This window comes from Canis aureus, chromosome X (assembly GCF_053574225.1).
Source record: "Canis aureus isolate CA01 chromosome X, VMU_Caureus_v.1.0, whole genome shotgun sequence".
In the NCBI taxonomy this organism is placed as follows: domain Eukaryota; kingdom Metazoa; phylum Chordata; class Mammalia; order Carnivora; family Canidae; genus Canis; species Canis aureus.
Genome location: NC_135649.1, coordinates 72775509 through 72791802, shown reverse-complemented (window position 1 = coordinate 72791802; position 16294 = coordinate 72775509). Strand labels below are relative to the sequence as shown.

At 38.5% G+C, this 16294-nt stretch overlaps 1 long non-coding RNA gene across 1 annotated transcript in view; it reads right to left on the bottom strand.

The window, feature by feature from the left end:
* LOC144308385 (uncharacterized) overlaps nucleotides 1–15683 on the bottom strand; it is a 76246-nt gene extending 60563 nt beyond the window's left edge. Inside the window, exon 1 of the long non-coding RNA XR_013374847.1 lies at nucleotides 15594–15683. This is a non-coding gene — a long non-coding RNA (uncharacterized LOC144308385). The remainder of the gene's footprint in view (nucleotides 1–15593) is intronic.
* Nucleotides 15684–16294: the final 611 nt, after the last annotated feature.

Sequence of the window (16294 nt, the reverse complement as noted above, 5' to 3'; positions counted from 1 at the left end):
AGACAGATATTGTATATCATTTAAAAGTAGAATCTAAAAGAGCCAAACTTACAGAAATGGAGAGTAGAATGATTGTTACAAAGCTATAGGGTGTGGATGAGTTGTGGTAAATGTTGTTAAAGGGTATAAGCTTTCAACTAGAAGATGATATAGAAGATTTTATAATCTGAAAATCTAATGAACAACACAGTGATTCTGGTCAACAATACTATATTATATACTTCAAAATTTCTAAGAGAATAGATCTGAATTTTTTCACCACAAAAGTAGAAATAATTTTGTGACCTAAGAGGGATATTTCCTAAAGCTACAGTGGTAATCATATTGCAATATATAAATAAATCAAAACAACCTATTGTATACTTTGAACTTACACAATGTTATCTGTAAAGTATACCTCAATTTAAAATTATATTTTTACTTCTTATGTGAAAGACACTCTTCTAGGTCCTTAGGATACACCAGAGGGGGAAAAACAGAAATAAATTTAATAAAATTAATAAATATACATTCCCAAATCCTGAATTTGAAAAATACAATGCAACATGATGAGGAGCTTGAATTATAATCAACCATCCCTCCTCAAAATTAATTGCTCATTTAGATAAATGTCTGAGACAGAATTTAATTAAAAATTACCTTCTGTAACATGGAAAGGTTTTCTTCTCTTGTCTATACTGCTACAGCATCCATTTATGTCAAGGGTTGAATTAATCATATTTCTTAGTTTATGGCGCTTATCACCACTGGTAAAAGCAAGATTCCTCTTTAGTTTATATTTACCTATCTATATGTTTATCCGTGTATTTATTTTTCTCTTTTATTTTCATTACCCACTTTTATTTCCCTTCCTTTTTTTATTTTTTAAATATATTTTTTATTGGAGTTTGATTTGCCAACATATAGTATAACACCTAGTACTCATCCCATCAAGTGCGTCCCTCAGTGCCTTCACCCAGTCACCCCATCCCCCCGCCCACCTCCCCTTCTGCTACCCCTTGTTCATTTCCCAGAGTTAGGAGTCTTTCATGTTTTGTCACCCTCTCTAATTTTTCCTACTCACTTTCTCTCCTTTTCCCTATAATCCCTTTCCCTATTTTTTTATATTCCCCATATGAGTGAAACCATATAATGATTGCCCTTCTCCGATTGACTTACTTCACTCAGCATAATACTCTCCAGTTCCATCCACGTCGAAGCAAATGGTGGTAATGGCTAGGTAATGTTCCATTGTGAATATATTCACATCTTCTTTTTTTTATTATTATTTTTTATTTACGATAGTCACACAGGGAGAGAGAGAGAGAGGCAGAGACATAGGCAGAGGGAGAAGCAGGCTCCATGCACCGGGAGCCTGACGTGGGATTCGATCCTCGGTCCAAACCGCTGTGCCACCCAGGGATCCCTATTCACATCTTCTTCTTCTTCTTTATCCTAACCATACTATTCTACAGGCACTTATTCAATTCACGAACCTTGCATGGTTCTCTGATTGAATGTCACTTCCTCAAAGAAGACTGTCCTGATTTCTACATATAATACCACCTCCTTGTCATTCCCTACCCACTTACCCTGTCCATTATTTCTTTACAGAAAGTACCATTACTTAAACTTTAATTATTTACCTCATTTAATATAATGTAAGCTCCATAGGAGTAGGTACTTTGGATTATACACCACTGTATTCCTAGAGTCTAAAACAGTGCCTGGCATATAGTAGGTGGCCAAGTGATAGTTGAAGAATGAATGTATGAGTAAATGAATAAAGTTAAATTTATTCCCCAGTAATATGAGGCAGTTGAGAAGTCTCCATTTATAATTCATATATCTCCAAAGAGTTTATAATTAATGTATACATTTATAATTAACCCTATGCTTTGTTTTTACTTTTTATTGAGGTGTTCCTTCAAATACTACTTTGTGCCAGACACTGTGCTAAGTATTGCAGAGATCAATGGTAATAAGGCAAGATAATACTTTCTCACAAGGAGAATGCAGTCTAATGATCAAAATGGATACATAAATAGGAGCTTTCAGGGAAGATGGTGATGTATGAGGACCCTAAGCTCACCTCATCCCAGAGATAGAACTAGATAACTCTCATATCGGTGTAAACAACCCATAACATGTGTCAAAGACTGGCAGAAAAATGAACTCCACAGCTAAATGTAGAAACGGTTCTACACACATGAGACTAGGAAGGGTGGAGATGTCATCAGGAGCTAAAGGGAACAGAAGGACTGTATGCATTCAGGAAGGATCCCACAGGCATGAAGAGGGGAAAGAAGCAGTTTCTCACACTGTGAATCCCACATGGGAAATATGAATTCCTATAACATTTGGCTTTGAAAACCACAGTGGCCAAATATTGTGAGTTCTTACAACCAATGGGACTTAAAACCTGGAATTCTTTTTTAAATTTTAATTTCAGTATAGTTAGCATACAGTGTTCTGTTAGCTTCAGGCATACAATATAGTGATTTAACAATTCCTTACAACACTCAGTTCTCATCATAAGTGCCTCCCTAGTCCCATCATCCATTTCACCCATCCTGCCAAACACCTCCTCTCTGGAAACCATCAATTTGTTCTCAATAGTTAAGAGTCTGTTACTTGGTCTTTCTCTCTCTCTCTCTCTCTCTCTCTCTCATTTTTCTTTGCTCATTTGTTTTGTTTCTTAAACTCCACATATGAGTGAAATCATATGGTATTGGACTTTTTCTGGCCAAATTATTTTACTTAGCATTATTTTCTATAGCTCCATCCATTTCATTGTAAATTAAAGCTTGGAATTTTAAAAATTGGTGGGCTCAGGTCTGAGAGAGCTGGGAGGGTAAGAAGAAGCTGAGTCCTCATTCCTAAAGTGACAGCACAATGAACACTCCATAGAGATAGAGATAGAAGCAGCAGTGTGAGAAAAACCTGGAGCATACAGGAAGCAGATTTATTTATTAATTGGAGACATCTATCTGAAGGGCAGGAATCCCTGAGGGACTTTTATAGCAACACAAGAGCTGGCAGATGCTATTTCCCTTCTCCACCCACCCCCACTATACACAGTTACCTGTGCTACACTAACTACCTAACTTACTTAAACCCCACCTCCTATTCTCCCTGTGCATTGCATATTGGCCCCCCTCCAATACACTCTTGGTCAGAGCCCATCCAGGGCAATGCCACAGACCTGGCAATGTACAAGAATCCCTGATGGAAGCCACATCACTCCAAAGTGATGCCTGCCTCAGGGAAAGGGAAAGATAATGACACAGGCTTGATAGACTCTGACACCAGCAGAGGGCTAGGGGCAGACATCTGGTCTGACTGCAGGTGACACCCACCAACAAAAGCTTTTCAGGGGAAAACACACTGCAGTTTAGTGCTACTACATCTCTGGCAAAGGCTTGGTGGCATTGGAGTTGACTCAACTCAAGTGCAAGGCAGCCACAGACTGGTCCACTAACACCATAAGAACAAATATTGCACACAACAGGTAAAGAGAACCACTGTGGATAACTAACTGAAAGGAAAAGCAGCTCAGTCACAACAGCAGCATGTGCACATCATACATAGGAGACACTCCTAAAGCATCAGGTTCCAGTGAACAGGAGACACTGTACTGCAAGGCATTGCAGGATCTCTTACTCATAAGGCCACTGCCTTATAGAGCAGGAAATATAATGGACTTTCCTAACACACAGAAACAGGCACAGAAAACTGCACAAAATAAGAAGACAGAGACATATATCCCAAATAAAAGAATAAGACTCATATCAAGAGACCTAAATGAAAAGGAGATGAGTCGTATGCCTGATAGAGAATTTAAAGTAATGGCCATAAAGATACTCACTGGATTTCAGAAAGAAGTGGGGGACCTTAGTGAGACCCTCAACAAAGACATAAAAAGAACCAATCAGAGATGAAGAACACAATAAATTAAATTAAGTGTACATGATACAGGATGCCTGGGTGGCTCAGCGGTTTAGCACCTGCCTTTGACCCAGGGCGTGATCCTGGAGTCCCAGAATCAAGTCCCACATTGGGCTCCCTGTGTGAAGCCTGCTTCTCCTTCTGCCTGTGTCTCTGCCTCTCTCTCTCTCTCTCATAAATAAATAAATAAAATCTTTAATTTTTTTAAAAAATAAAAGTACATGATATAGAATAAATACTATGCTAAAATAAGCAGAAGAATGAATCAGCTACCTGGAAAAAAGATGATGGAAAGTAAACAAGCTAAAGAAATGAGAGAAAAAATATGCAAAAAGACAATAGACTTAGAGAACCCAGCAACACCATCAACTGTAGTAACATTTGTATTATAGGGATCCCAGAAGGATAAGAGAGACAAAAGGGGGCTTAAAATTTATTTGAAGAAATAATAGCTGAAAACTTATCTGGGGAAGAAAATAGAAATCCAGATAAAAAAGGCACAGATATCCTGCAACAAACTCAAACCAGTGACGTCCACAATAAGCTGTATAGTAATTAAAATGGGAAAACATAGTGATAGAGAATTTTAAAAGCAGCAAGAAAAAAAAGCAGTTACATACAAGGGAAACTGAATAAGAGTACTAGCTGATTTATGAGCAGAAACTTTGTAGGTCAGAAGAAAGTGGCATGATATATTCAATGTGTTGAAAGGAAAAAAATTCTGCAGCTGAAAATATTCAGCAATGCTATTATTCAGAAAAGAAGGAAATATTTAGTTTCCCAGACATGATAGGATGGATAAAAAACCAAGACCCATCTATATTCTGCTTACAAAAGACCCATTTTAGACCTAAAGACATCTGCAGATTAAAAATAAGAGGATGGAGTAACATCAGTCATACAAATGGAAGTCAAAAGAAAGCCAGAGTCACAACACTTATATCAGAAAACTAGACTTGGGGGGGGGGGGGAGGAGCAAGATGGCGGAAGAGTAGGGCCTCCAAATCACCTGTCTCCACCAAATTACCTAGAAAACCTTCAAATTATCCTGAAAATCTATCAATTCGGCCTGAGATTTAAAGAGAGACCAGCTGGAATGCAACAGTGAGAAGAGTTCGCGCTTCTATCAAGGTAGGAAGACGGGGAAAAAGAAATAAAGAAACAAAGGCCTCCAAGGGGGAGGGGCCCCGCGAGGAGCCGGGCTGAGGCCGGGGCGAGTGTCCCCAGGACAGGAGAGCCCCGTCCCGGAGAAGCAGGAGCTGCACCAACCTTCCCGGGCGGAAAGGGGCTCGCAGGAAGTTGGAGCAGGACCCAGGAGGGCGAGGATGCCCTCGGGCTCCCCGGGACGGTAACAGCAACTGCGTGCTGGGAGAGTGCGCCGAGCTCCCTAAGGGCTGCAGCGCGCACGGCGGGACCCGGAGCAGCTCGGAGGGGCTCGGGCGGCGGCTCCGCGGAGGGGGGCTGCGCGGCCCCGGGAGCAGCTCGGAGGGGCTCGGGCAGAGGAAGAGGCTCCGTCCGGAGGGGGCTGCGCGGTTCCAGGAGCAGCTCAGAGGGGCTCGGGCGGCGGCTCCGCGGAGGGGGTTGCGCGGCCCGGGAACGCGAATCCACCAGCGCAGGCTCCGGAGCACAGGGCGCCGGGACACAGCCCAGGATCCGGCCTCCCCCCGGGACAGGCAGAGGCCGGGAGGGCCCAGGACAGCAAGGACGCTCCTGTCCCGAGCTGAGCAGATCAGCGGCCCCGCCCCAGAGCCTCCAGGCCCTGCAGACGGAGTTCCTGCCGGAGCTGAATCCAGGTTTCCAGAGCTGCCCCGCCACTGGGGCTATTCCTCCTGCGGCCTCACGGGGTAAACAACCCCCACTGAGCCCTGCACCAGGCAGGGGCACAGCAGCTCCCCCAACTGCTAACACCTGAAAATCAGCACAACAGGCCCCTCCCCCAGAACACCAGCTAGACTGACAACTTCCAGGAAAAGCCAAGGGACTTAAAGTACACAGAATCAGAAGATACACCCCGTGGTTCTTTTTTGTTTTGTTTTGTTTTTTTTTGTTTTGTTTTGTTTTGTTTTGTTTAGCTTTTTGATTTGTTTCCTTCCCCCACCTCCTTTTTTTTCTCCTTTCTTTTTCTTTCTCTTTTTCTTCTTCTTTTTTTTTTTCGTTTTTTTTTCTTCCCTTTTTTTTCTCTTTCTCTTTTCTTTCCTTCTTTCTCTCCTCTCTTTTTCTCCTTTTCCCAATACAACTTGCTTTTGGCCACTCTGCACTGAGCAAAATGACTAGAAGGAAAACCTCACCTCAAAAGAAAGAATCAGAAACAGTCCTCTCTCCCACAGAGTTACAAAATCTGGATTACAATTCAATGTCAGAAAGCCAACTCAGAAGCACTATTATACAGCTACTGGTGGCTCTAGAAAAAAGTATAAAGGACTCAAGAGACTTCATGACTGCAGAATTTAGAGCTAATCAGGCAGAAATTAAAAATCAATGGAATGAGATGCAATCCAAACTAGAAGTCCTAACGATGAGGGTTAACGAGGTGGAAGAACGAGTGAGTGACATAGAAGACAAGTTGATAGCAAAGAGGGAAACTGAGGAAAAAAGAGACAAACAATTAAAAGACCATGAAGATAGATTAAGGGAAATAAACGACAGCCTGAGAAAGAAAAACCTACGTTTAATTGGGGTTCCCGAGGGCGCCGAAAGGGACAGAGGGCCAGAATATGTATTTGAACAAATTCTAGCTGAAAACTTTCCTAATCTGGGAAGGGGAATAGGCATTCAGATCCAGGAAATAGATCCCCCCCTAAAATCAATAAAAACCGTTCAACACCTCGACATCTAATAGTGAAGCTTGCAAATTCCAAAGATAAAGAGAAGATCCTTAAAGCAGCAAGAGACAAGAAATCCCTGACTTTTATGGGGAGGAGTATTAGGATAACAGCAGACCTCTCCACAGAGACCTGGCAGGCCAGAAAGGGCTGGCAGGATATATTCAGGGTCCTAAATGAGAAGAATATGCAACCAAGAATACTTTATCCAGCAAGGCTCTCATTCAAAATGGAAGGAGAGATAAAGAGCTTCCAAGACAGGCAGCAACTAAAAGAATATGTGACCTCCAAACCAGCTCTGCAAGAAATTTTAAGGGGGATTCTTAAAATTCCCCTTTAAGAAGAAGTTCAGTGGAACAGTCCACAAAAACAAGGACTGAATAGATATCATGATGACACTAAACTCATATCTCTCAATAGTAACTCTGAATGTGAACGGGCTTAATGACCCCATCAAAAGGCGCAGGGTTTCAGACTGGATAAAAAAGCAGCACCCATCTATTTGCTGTCTACAAGAGACTCATTTTAGACATAAGGACACCTACAGCCTGAAAATAAAAGGTTGGAGAACCATTTACCATTCGAATGGTCCTCAAAAGAAAGCAGGGGTAGCCATCCTTATATCAGATAAACTAAAATTTACCCCGAAGACTGTAGTGAGAGATGAAGAGGGACACTATATCATACTTAAAGGATCTATTCAACAAGAGGACTTAAGAATCCTCAATATATATGCCCCGAATGTGGGAGCTGCCAAATATATCAATCAATTATTAACTAAAGTGAAGAAATACTTAGATAATAGTACACTTATACTTGGTGACTTCAATCTAGCTCTTTCTATACCCGATAGGTCTTCTAAGCACAACATCTCCAAAGAAACGAGAGCTTTAAATGATACACTGGACCAGATGGATTTCACAGATATCTACAGAACTTTACATCCAAACTCAACTGAATACACATTCTTCTCAAGCACACATGGAACTTTCTCCAGAATAGACCACATATTGGGACACAAATCGGGTCTGAACCGATACCAAAAGATTGGGATTGTCCCCTGCATATTCTCAGACCATAATGCCTTGAAATTAGAACTAAATCACAACAAGAAGTTTGGAAGGACCTCAAACACGTGGAGGTTAAGGACCATCCTGCTAAAAGATGAAGGACCATCCTGCTAAAAGAGGTTAAGGACCATCCTGCTAAAAGATGAAAGGGTCAACCAGGAAATTAAGGAAGAATTAAAAAGATTCATGGAAACTAATGAGAATGAAGATACAACCGTTCAAAATCTTTGGGATGCAGCAAAAGCAGTCCTAAGGGGGAAATACATCGCAATACAAGCATCCATTCAAAAAGTGGAAGGAACTCAAATACAAAAGCTAACCTTACACCTAAAGGAGCTAGAGAAAAAACAGCAAATAGATCCTACACCCAAGAGAAGAAGGGAGTTAATAAAGATTCGAGCAGAACTCAATGAAATCGAGACCAGAAGAACTGTGGAACAGATCAACAAAACCAGGAGTTGGTTCTTTGAAAGAATTAATAAGATAGGTAAACCATTAGCCAGCCTTATTAAAAAGAAGAGAGAGAAGACTCAAATTAATAAAATCATGAATGAGAAAGGAGAGATCACTACCAACACCAAGGAAATACAAACGATTTTAAAAACATATTATGAACAGCTATATGCCAATAAATTAGGCAATCTAGAAGAAATGGACACATTCTTGGAAAGCCACAAACTACCAAAACTGGAACAGGAAGAAATAGAAAACCTGAACAGGCCAATAACCAGGGAGGAAATTGAAGCAGTCATCATAAACCTCCCAAGACACAAGAGTCCAGGGCCAGATGGCTTCCCAGGGGAATTTTATCAAACGTTTAAAGAAGAAACCATACCTATTCTCCTAAAGCTGTTTGGAAAGATAGAAAGAGATGGAGGACTTCCAAATTCGTTCTATGAGGCCAGCATCACCTTAATTCCAAAACCAGACAAAGACCCCACCAAAAAGGAGAATTACAGACTAATATCCCTGATGAACATGGATGCAAAAATTCTCAACAAGATACTGGCCAATAGGATCCAACAGTACATTAAGAAAATTATTCACCATGACCAAGTAGGATTTATCCCTGGGACACAAGGCTGGTTCAACACCCGTAAAACAATCAATGTGATTCATCATATCAGCAAGAGAAAAACCAAGAACCATATGATCCTCTCATTGGATGCAGAGAAAGCATTTGACAAAATACAGCATCCATTCCTGATCAAAACTCTTCAGAGTGTAGGGATAGAGGGAACATTCCTCGACATCTTAAAAGCCATCTATGAAAAGCCCACAGCAAATATCATTCTCAATGGGGAAGCACTGGGAGCCTTTCCCCTAAGATCAGGAACAAGACAGGGATGTCCACTCTCACCACTGCTGTTCAACATAGTACTGGAAGTCCTAGCCACAGCAATCAGACAACAAAAAGACATTAAAGGCATTCAAATTGGCAAAGAAGAAGTCAAACTCTCCCTCTTCGCCGATGACATGATACTCTACATAGAAAACCCAAAAGACTCCACCCCAAGATTGCTAGAACTCATACAGCAATTCGGTAGCTTGGCAGGATACAAAATCAATGCCCAGAAGTCAGTGGCATTTCTATACACTAACAATGAGACTGAAGAAAGAGAAATTAAGAAGTCAATCCCATTTACAATTGCACCCAAAAGCATAAGATACCTAGGAATAAACCTAACCAAAGATGTAAAGGATCTATACCCTCAAAACTATAGAACACTTCTGAAAGAAATTGAGGAAGACACAAAGAGATGGAAAAATATTCCATGCTCATGGATTGGCAGAATTAATATTGTGAAAATGTCAATGTTACCCAGGGCAATATACACGTTTAATGCAATCCCTATCAAAATACCATGGACTTTCTTCAGAGAGTTAGAACAAATTAGTTTAAGATTTGTGTGGAATCAGAAAAGACCCCGAATAGCCAGGGGAATTTTAAAAAAGAAAACCATATCTGGGGGCATCACAATGCCAGATTTCAGGTTGTACTACAAAGCTGTGGTCATCAAGACAGTGTGGTACTGGCACAAAAACAGACACATAGATCAGTGGAACAGAATAGAATCCAGAAGTGGACCCTGAACTTTATGGGCAACTAATATTCGATAAAGGAGGAAAGACTATCCATTGGAAGAAAGACAGTCTCTTCAATAAATGGTGCTGGGAAAATTGGACATCCACATGCAGAAGAATGAAACTAGACCACTCTCTTTCACCATACACAAAGATAAACTCAAAATGGATGAAAGATCTAAATGTGAGACAAGATTCCATCAAAATCCTAGAGAAGAACACAGGCAACACCCTTTTTGAACTCGGCCATAGTAACTTCTTGCAAGATACATCCACGAAGGCAAAAGAAACAAAAGCAAAAATGAACTATTGGGACTTCATCAAGATAAGAAGCTTTTGCACAGCAAAGGATACAGTCAACAAAACTCAAAGACAACCTACAGAATGGGAGAAGATATTTGCAAATGACATATCAGATAAAGGGCTAGTTTCCAAGATCTATAAAGAACTTCTTAAAGTCAACACCAAAGAAACAAACAATCCAATCATGAAATGGGCAAAAGACATGAACAGAAATCTCACAGAGGAAGACATAGACATGGCCAAGATGCACATGAGAAAATGCTCTGCATCACTTGCCATCAGGGAAATACAAATCAAAACCACAATGAGATACCACCTCACACCAGTGAGAATGGGGAAAATTAACAAGGCAGGAAACAACAAATGTTGGAGAGGATGCGGAGAAAAGGGAACCCTCATACACTGCTGGTGGGACTGTGAACTGGTGCAGCCACTCTGGAAAACTGTGTGGAGGTTCCTCAAAGAGTTAAAAATATACCTGCCCTACGACCCAGCAATTGCACTGTTGGGGATTTACCCCAAAGATACAAATGCAATGAAACGCCGGGACACCTGCACCCCGATGTTTATAGCAGCAATGGCCACGATAGCCAAACTGTGGAAGGAGCCTCGGTGTCCAACGAAAGATGAATGGATAAAGAGGATGTGGTTTATGTATACAATGGAATATTACTCAGCTATTAGAAATGACAAGTACCCACCATTTGCTTCAACGTGGATGGAACTGGAGGGTATTATGCTGAGTGAAGTAAGTCAGTCGGAGAAGGACAAACATTATATGTTCTCATTCATTTGGGGAATATAAATAGTAGTGAAAGGGAATATAAGGGAAGGGAGAAGAAATGTGTGGGAAATATCAGAAAGGGAGACAGAACGTAAAGACTGCTAACTCTGGGAAACGAACTAGGGGTGGTAGAAGGGGAGGAGGGCGGGGGGTGGGAGTGAATGGGTGTCGGGCACTGGGGGTTATTCTGTATGTTAGTAAATTGAACACCAATAAAAAATAAATTAAAAAAAAAAGAAAAGTAGACTTTACAACAAAAACTGCACCAAAAGACAAACACTATATAATAATAAAGAAGACAATAAAACAAGAAGATACAATAATTGTAAATATTTACTCACCCAGCATAGGAGCACCGAAATACATAAAACAGTTAATAACAAAGATAAAGGAACTAATAGATAATAATACAATAATAGTAGGGGACATTAACAGCCCATTTAATATCAATGGACAGATGATCTAAACATAAAATAAAGAAGGAAAATTGGCTTTGAGTTACGCACTAAAACAAGTGGTTTTAACAAATATGTTCAGAATATTGCAGCCTAAAACCCCAGAATACATATTATTTTCTAGTACATATGGAACATTCTCCAGAATAGGTCATATATTAACCCCCCCAAAAGCAAACCTCAACAAATTCAAGAATACTGAAATCATACCATGCATCTTTTCTGACTACAAAGTTATGAAGCTAGAAATCAACCACAAGAAAAAATCTGGAAAAAACACAAATATATGGAGATAAAATAACATGCTACTAAACAATTAGTGGATAAACCAAGAAATCAAAGAGGATATCACAAAATATACAGAACCAAATGAAAATGGAATGCAATGGTCCAAAACCCTTGGGATGCAGCAAAAGCAGCCTTAAGATAGAAGTTTATAGCAATATAGGCTTACTTCAAGAAGCAAGAAAAATTTCATATAGCCTAAACTTAGCCCTAAAGGAGCTAGAAAAAGAACAACAAATGAGTCTTAAGCAGAATGAAGGAAATAATAAAGATTAAAGAAAAAAGAATAAATGATATAGAGACTAAAATATAATAGAACAGATCAATGAAACCAGGAGCTGGTTCATTGAATAAAATAATAAAATTGGTAAACCAATAGCCAGACTTACCAAGAAAAGAGAGAAAGGATTAAAAACATAATATCACAAATGAGAGAGGAGAAATAATCAACATCACAGAAATACAATCATAAAAAAATAAAAAAACAAAATATTATGAAAACTTGTATGCCAACTAGACAAGCTAGAAGAAATGGATAAATTGCTAGAAGCATATAAACTACCAAAAAAAATAGAAAATATTAACACACCAATAACCAGCAAAGAAATTGGGTCAGCAATCAAAAAACTTGAAACAGAAATTCAGGACCAGATGGCTTCACAGGTGAATTCTACCAAACATTTAAAGAATAATAAATATCTATTCTTTTTGAAATTCTATTTCAAAAAATGGAAAAGGAATGAAAACTTCCAAATTCATTCTATGAGGCCATTACCTCATTACCTGATTCCAAAACCAGATATGGAAACTAGTAAGAAAGAAAACTACAGGCCAGTATTCCTAATGAACACAGATGCAAAAATTCTCAAGAAAATTCTAGCAACACATTAAAAATATAATTTGCTACAAACAAGTGAAATTTATTTGTGGGTTGCAAGAGTAGTTCAATATTCACAAATCAATCAATGTGATACATAACATTAATAAGAGAAAGGATTACCAATAAAATAGAAAATAAGAGAAAGGATTAGAACCATATGATCCACAAAAAAGAACCATATGATCATTTCAGTAGATGCAGAAAAAGCATTTGATCAAGTACAATATCCATTCATGGTAAAAAAAAAAAAAACCCTCAGCCAAAGTAGATTTTTTTTAGATTTTTATTTATTCATTCATGACAGATAGAGAGAGAGAGAGACAGAGGCAGAGACACAGGCAGAGGGAGAAGCAGGCTCCATGCAGGGAGCCAGACGTGGGACTCAATCCCAGGTCTCCAGGATCATACCCTGGGTCAAAGGCAGGCGCTAAACTGCTGAGCCACCAGGGCTGCCCAGCAAAGTAGTTTTATAGAGAACATACCTCAACAAAATAAAAGCCATATATGAAAACTCCACAGTTAACATCATCCTTAATGGGAAAAAACTGAGAACTTTTCCACGAAGATCAGAGATAAAACAAGGATATCCATTATTAGGACTTACTCAACATCGTACTGGAAGTCCTGGCTGCAGAAATCAGAGAACAGAAAGAAATAAAAGGCATCCAAATTGTCAGGGGTAAGTAAAACTTTCAGTATTTGCAGATGACATGATACTCCATACAGAAAAAAGGAAAGACTTCACCAAAAAACTGCCAGAACTGATAAAGGAATTCAGTAAAGTTGCAGCATACAGATCAATGTATGGAAAAATCTGTTACATTTCTATACACCAACAATGAAGCAGCAGAAAGGGAAATTAAGAAAACAAACTCATTTACAATTGCATTCCAAATAATAAAATACATGGAATAACCTTAACCACAGAGTTCAATGACCTGTACTCTGAAAGCTCCAAAACGCTGATGAAAGAAATTGAAGAGGACACAAATCTAAAAATACTCAATGCTCATGGATTGAAAGAAAAAATTATTAAAATGTCTATGTTACCCCAAGCAATTCACACATTTAATGCAATCCCTATTAAAATGCCAGCAGCATTTTTCACAGAACTAGAATGAACAATCCTAAAATTTGTATGGAACCACAAAAGACCCTGAATGGCCAAAGCAATCTTGAAAAGAAAAGCACAGCTGCTGGCATCACAAGTTGATACTTTAAGTCATATTATGAAGCTGTACTTATTAAAACAGTATGATATTGGAACAAAAACAGAGACATAGGTGAATAGATAGAATTAAAAACCCAAAAATAAATCCACAATTATACAGTCAATTAATCTTTGACAAAGAGGAAGGAATATCCAATGGGAAAAAACATCTCTTCAACAAACAGTGTTGGGAAAACTGGACAGAAACATGAAAAAGAATGAAACTTTCTTATACCATACACAAAAATAAATTCAAAATGAATTAAAGATCTAAATGTAAGATGTGTAACCATTAAAATCCTAGAGAGGAACATAGGCAGTAACCACTTTGACATCAGCTGTAGCAACTTCTTTCTAGGTATGTCTCCTGAGGCAAGGGAAACAAAAGCAAAAATAAACTATCTAGCTAAAATGTTTCTGCACAGCAAGGGAAACAAGCCACATAGCTAAAACGGGATATACTGAATGGGAGAAGATATTTGCAAATGACATATCTGAGAAAGAGTTATTATCCTAAATATATAAAAGACCTATAAAACTCAACACCAAAAGACACACAAATTATCCAATTAACCAATTGGGCGGAAAACATGAACAGACATTTCTTCAAAGAAGATACACAGATGGTCAACAGACACATTAAAAGATTTTCAACAGATGTGCAACTCATTATCAGGGAAATGCAAATCAAAACTACAGTGACATATCATCTCACGCCTGTTAGAATGACTAATATCAAAACCTCAAGAAACAATAAGTAGGTGAGGATGTGGAGAAAAAGGAACTGTTGCACTGTTAAAGGGAATGCAAACTGGTGCAGTCACTGTGGAAAACAGTATGGGATTTCTTCAAAAATTAAAAATAGAGCTACCCTATGACTCAGTAATTCCAGTACTGGATATTTACCCAAAGACTATGATTACACTAATTTGAAAGGATATTTACAACTCTTCGTTTATTGCAGGACTATTTACAATAACCAAATGATTGAAGCAGCCCATGTGTCCATGTATAGATAGATGGATAACAAAGAAATGGTATATATATCATATATATTATATTCATATACATATTCATAAACAGTGGAATATTATTCAGCCATATAAAAAATGAGATCTTGCCATTTACAACAATATGAATGAAGCTAGAGAGTATAATGCTAAGTAAAATAGAAATGTGTCATAGTAAAATAAATACTATATGATTTCACTCATACATTGAATTTAAGAAACAAAACAAATGAGCAAAGTAAAAAAAAAAAGAGATAAATCAAGAAGCAAACTATTAATTATAGAGAACTGATGATTACCAGAGGAAGGTAAGTGAGGGAATGGGTGAAATATGTGAAGGGGATTAAGTGTAACTTTATTTTGATCAGCACTAGGTAACATATAGAATTGTTGAATATATACGTGAAAAAAATAGAACACTGTATGCTAACTAATTTGGAATAAAAATAAAATGTATACATAAATAGATCATTATAATATGATGTTAAAAATGGGTTTAATAAACATGTGGACAAATTCCATTAGATCTAAAAGAAGGAAGCAATAAAGTTTGGATGGACCAGAGATGCCTTATACACAAAGTGACATTTCATTAATTCTTTCGACAAATTTCTGGGTCCTCTACCATATGTCTAGCTTGCATTAGAGGCCATTGACATAGCAGCAACTGTGACTGAGGCCCAACATGAAAGAAAGCTGAGTACCAGAAAATAAGCATTTGCTTACAAAACAGATGAAAGCAAGATATAATCCAGGACTCACTTGATTGCCAACACAAGCGAGTCTTGCCCATGTAGTTGATAAGTCCAGCAAAAAGAACGTTTGGCAGCCATTTGGAAGGATACGTGCCCTGGAAAGAGAAAACAAACAGGTTTCAAATAAGCTCAAATAGGCTAAGTAATTTAACATTGCTTCAGTCCCTGAAATGGAAAGGTGAGCCTGAAAGTACACTCTGTTCTAATGGTCAGGTCATGTTGGAGCCAGCTTCTCAGATCCCAATGCACAGAAAACTGAATTTGTGAAGTACATTTGGAACACAACTAAAACCAGAGGTTACATCAGCATATTTCAAAATGGTGTGGTAAAGGGCATAAATATAAATTATTCAACTACCCTTGGATGACCTCACTTGCTATCAAAATCTTTTAATATCTGGGAGCATTTGCTCTATAGCACAACCACTATTATAAGTCACAATACCAAATGTTCCAAAAGTAGGATGTGATGAAGCTTCTTCTCACATGGGCAACTCTACATAGCATGCTATAAAGTGAGGAGCTTCATGGATTTATAATAGCACAAGAAAAGTACTCTATAAAGTACTTTGCTTCAAAGTTTTAAATGATCACAGTTAATATAATTAATAGTATAAATCCAAGAATATTTTATTAGTTCTTTTAAACTTTATTTAATTAGGTTCTTGATGTCTCTGAGTGGCACCAGTTAAGACAGCTAGTAATAAA